The sequence below is a fragment of the Microtus oregoni genome, unplaced genomic scaffold, assembly GCF_018167655.1.
Source record: "Microtus oregoni isolate MIOR12 unplaced genomic scaffold, Mior012 000052F_ref0000163, whole genome shotgun sequence".
In the NCBI taxonomy this organism is placed as follows: Eukaryota; Metazoa; Chordata; class Mammalia; order Rodentia; family Cricetidae; genus Microtus; species Microtus oregoni.
This window is the reverse complement of record NW_024543828.1, coordinates 2,923,303-2,928,216: the sequence shown is the minus strand read 5'-3', so window position 1 is coordinate 2,928,216 and position 4,914 is coordinate 2,923,303. Positions and strand designations below refer to the sequence as shown.

General features: G+C 42.5%; 1 pseudogene; it reads right to left on the bottom strand.

The window, feature by feature from the left end:
- Nucleotides 1-2,526: 2,526 nt before the first annotated feature.
- Nucleotides 2,527-4,619, bottom strand: LOC121437546 (annotated as a pseudogene).
- Between the last annotated feature and the right edge of the window lie 295 nt (nucleotides 4,620-4,914).

Here is a 4,914-nt window from a genome sequence, read left to right as displayed (position 1 = left end):
GCTGTGCATCCTACAGACTAGGGTCACAAAAAGCCAGAACATATAGTAGAAACAAGTCCCAGTGCCTTTATCAATAGCTTCTCAGTCAGCCCCTATTGTCAGCCACAATCAGGGAGTCCGGTTTGGTTACATGCTTGTTCAGACCCACTCCAGCTTGATTTGGTGAGGTCCCATTAAAACAGGCACACTGCCTCAGTTGGTGGATCAACCCCTCGATGTCCTGGCTTCCTTGCTCATCTTCTCCCTCCTTCTGCCCTTCAACTGGACCTTGGGAGCTCAGTCCATTGCTCTGATGAGGGTCTCCTTCTCTATCTCCATCCATAGCCAGATGAAGATTCTATGGTGATATTCGAGACAATCATCGGTGTGATAGTGGGGCAAGGACAGTTCAGACACCCTCTTCTCTGCTGTCCAAGGATGTTGAGGGAGCTGCAGGGCTGCTTCCCCAGCACCCTGGCTCCCGGCTGCCTGCTAGCTTATGCCCCGAAATAACAACACACAAACTGTATTCTTTTAAACACTGCTTGGCCCATTATATCTAGCCTCTTCTTGGCTAACTCTTGCACCTGGACTAGCCCATTTCTAATAATGTGTCTAGCACCCCAAGGTGCACTTACTGGGAAGATTCTAGCCTAAGTCCATCCTGGGTCAGAGCTTCATCGCGTGTGTCTGGGAGAGGGGAGCATGGCCTCTGCTCCAGAGAGCAGAGCTGTCGAGTCTGAGCTCACTTCCTTTTCCTCCCAGCATTCTGTTCTGTTTACTCCACCCACCTATGTTTTAACCTATGAGGGCCAAGCAGTTTCTTTAGTTTTTAACCAATGACCTTCCTCCATTTCAATGGGCTTGTGAACTATAGGCTTAATGTCTTGGTTTATGGCTAGAGTCAACAAATGAGTGAGTACATACCATATTCATCTTTTTGGGTCTGGGTTATCTCACTCAGGATAGTGTTTTCTATTTTCATCCATTTGTATGCAAAATTCAAGATGTCTTTTTTTTACCAATGAGTAGTACTCTAATGCTTATATAGTGTATATATTCCACACTTTCTTTATCCATTTTTTTAATATTTAGTAACTATAATCTAAGCAAAAAAGAAACCAAAAAAAACAAAGCAAAAAAAAAAAAAAAACCTCAGAGGGCCATAAAATTAGTGCCTATTTAAAGCACACTGTGTAATGATTGTCTTGAAGGTTGGGCTATCTAACTCTTACTCAAGATTGTTAATATTTTGAACATCCATCCCATATCTATCTATAACAAATTTAGGCAATTATCCCCTTATATGGTGATAAAGCAGATGAAGACTTGCCCAGATTTCATGCTCTAAATGTTTTGATTTACATATTTGTCTTCTACCAACAAGCCCTATTATATCTGCACCAGGAACCTGAAGTTGTCTTCCTTGCCCAGCAGGGAGAACCTGTAGGATGAAGCCAACCTCTGAGGTAAGCCGGACCAGTAAACAATAGGTTGTTTATTAAAAAGCTTCATTAGTTCAAAGTATCAACAGTTCTCAATATAAACCTTCAAATTTCTCCTTACATAAAGTTCAGAAACTTTTCAAAATTTAAAATATCTGTAAGAAAAAACACTGCTTCTTTACAGTAGTGTCTCAATCATCAGAAATGTACTCTACCACCTAGTTTGCCTCCAGTGAATTAAACCAAAAAGCTTGAATTAACTACAGTGCAAGGTTCAAAAAAGCCTAAAAGTGTGAAATATATGCAACTCATCTCAAAATGGTACCCTTTTGACTTCAGAACTTTATTTTAAGGCTATGTAAGGCCAGATTAGGAAGGTGTTATATACGTGAGTGATTTGTCAAGGATTTTCAATGAAAAAGAAAAAGGTTACAGGCAAAGAAAGTTTTCCGTTTTGTATTTAGTATAACCACTAGCTAGTAGTGTAACCATTCAGTCTTATCTCTACACAAATCATACCGTTATTGCAGTTTCTAGACCTGTGGTAACAAAATATGTTTATTAAAAATAAAGTATAGTAAAGATTTATTACAACCACAGGTACTTAGGGAAACTAAGGCATGGGTCACTTTAGAATGCAGTATGTGAGAACAGTATTATTACAGACAGCACCACAAAAGGCTGGGACACCATGACTGATTATGACTCCTTTTGGGTGTGCTTTCTTGCATCTTATTTTTTTAAATTCTGTCTACTCAATTGACATGTGGGAGGATGACCACCGACAGTTTACCATAAACACAACATCCTGATTCTCTGAGTGACACATTAAATGTTAAAATTCTGAACACCTTTCCCAAGGCCACAGTGGTACGCATCCCCTTTCAACACAGTAGTAACACCTGCCATCACCAGTGACAGCTTACAGCTCCTTGCCATCCCCTTCCCTTCCACAGAGGTCAATTACAGCACTGTATAACTAGTGACTCGGTATGAAATAAATTATCTCCAATACTCCCAATGGAATCAGTCCTCTATAAACATCACAAAACACATTATCAACCTGGATGGCAGAGTCCCATGGCCTAAAATGTGTAACAGCTCATATCTCGGTCATGGCTGCACAGCCAGAAAAATGAGCATCATAGTGGGTTCCTGAATTCTTCACATTGTGCTCATGAACAAAATCAGTGTAGTTTCTATGTGCAGTCTGGGGTGTGGGCAAGGCCCTTGTGCTCCACTGGTTTCCACCTCGCTGACAGCAGTCACTGGTAGCAGAGAGCCTGTCCTTGTTGTTGCTGAGACACTCCCAACGTAGAAATGTTTGGAATTCTTTTCCTGTTGTGTTGGTTTGCTGCAGAATTCTGCAGAAGATTCTCTATCTACACCAGCACAGGACCAGATATTGAGGAAGGGATCACAGGCACAGGAGACCTCACACCCCAAGCCTGTTGGGAGTCATTTTTCTGGGTTGAAGTATTATGAACACCAAGATCTTCAGGTTTTGTTGTGCTTGCTTTCATCTGTAGGGTCTGCCGGGAGTATCGCTTGCTGGGCCTTCTTTCAAAGGAGGTCGATCTTCTTGCTTTGTTAGTTTTTGTGGTCTGATATTAAGTTTTTCCACTATATCTAAATTGTGATCCTAGTCGAATGAATCCCGATCGATGAGAACTCTTTTGGACAGGTCTTCGGAGATGGAAGAAGGCACGGTGCTCCACTGCACATTTCCATAAGTGTTTGCAGGCCTTTGGATGATCCAGTCTAAATACAAAGGTGTGCTCCTCTTCTTTACCCCGATCATCATCTTCCACAACCACCAGAGTTAATTTATTTTTCTTAAAATCCATTCTGGTTATCTTGGGCCAGAAAAACAAGCTGATTTTGGTTTCTCCTTCAAAAACAAGGACTCTTGTTGGAGTTAGTCCTAAGCTATAGACATTTCCATCTCTAGCCTTGACCACGTGCATATCAACTCCATACATTTCTAGCCATTTGGCTTTATTCAGATAATTGGTTTCAGCTTGTGCTGGTGTATGACCTCTGTATTCCTTCCATTTCTCAAAAATAGCCAGCTCCATCTCTTTGGTCTGAATGGGCAGAAATCTGAACTCGGAGACAAGTTCAGGACTATGTTCAGTGAGATCATTGTCGCCAAGCTAAGCTTGCAGATTATAAGTGGCCAACTGAACGGCTGTATCAAAGGGACACTCTAATTTTCCACTGAGAATATATTTTTTTTATTATTTATTTATTTATTTATTTATTAAAGATTTCTGCCTCCTCCCCGCCACCACCTCCCATTTCCCTCCCCATCCCCCTATCAAGTCCTCCTCCCTCGTCTTCCCAAAGAGCAATCAGGGTTCCCTGCCCTGTGGGAAGTCCAAGGACCGCCCACCTCCATCCAGGTCTGGTAAGGTGAGCATCCAAACTGCCTAGGCTCCCACAAAGCCAGTACGTGCAGTAGGATCAAAAAACCCATTGCCATTTTTCTTGAGTTCTCAGGAGTCCTCATTGTCCTCTATGTTCAGAGAGTCCGGTTTTATCCCAGGCTTTTCCAGCCCCAGGCCAGCTGGCCTTGGTGAGTTCCCTATAGAACATCCCCATTGTCTCAGTGTGTGGGTGCACCCCTCGCGGTCCTGAGTTCCTTGCTCGTGCTCTCTCTCCTTCTGCTCCTGATTTGGACCTTGAGATTTCAGTCCTGTGCTCCAATGTGGGTCTCTGTCTCTGTCTCCTTTCATAGCCTGATGAAGGTTAATATTCTTGTTTTAACTGCAGAACAAATAAATACCGAGTTAGCTCCTCACGAAGATTGTTTGGTTCCGAGGAATAAAACTTAACCCGAAGATGAAGACAATAGGATGAACCAAATTTTATTTGTTTTTTGATGCTTTTTGTACCATCCAACCAACGAGCTACTTGGGCTGAATCCATGAATCTCAGACCAAAATAGTCACTTTCAATCAAGTCCAGGTGATACATAATTTGATCGAACAGCTCCTGTCCTTTGGCTTTTTCCGGCAAGTTCACCTTAACATCTGTACCATCCAGAAGGGACACCCTGCATGTGATGATGGACTTGGCATCTCCAGCTGGGGAAATGTGTGTGGCAGCACGCTGTGGCTCTCGGAGTCGCTCCCTTTCAGCATGTTTATGCATAGACCGGCGGCCAAGCGTTCTTCTCAGGAAGCTCAGCATTTCTGCTACTTTACTGAGGGGTGAAGACCTTGTAGCGACCCTTGGGGACAGATGCCCAGCCAGCCCGACGGGAGGACGGGTCCTCTTTATCCATTCTTTTTCCTGCACATAAAACTAATTCCATTTACTATGTGATGAAAAGAAGGCCAAAATAATACAAGAGACATTCTTCAATTCATAGTGTTGTTTTTATTGTTTTTCCTTACTTTTATTTTTTGGTTGGGTTATAGATGAGAGCAAAGTCTTGATGATGATGATGGTTAAGTGCTATAGCACTGAAATATACGTAGCCCCA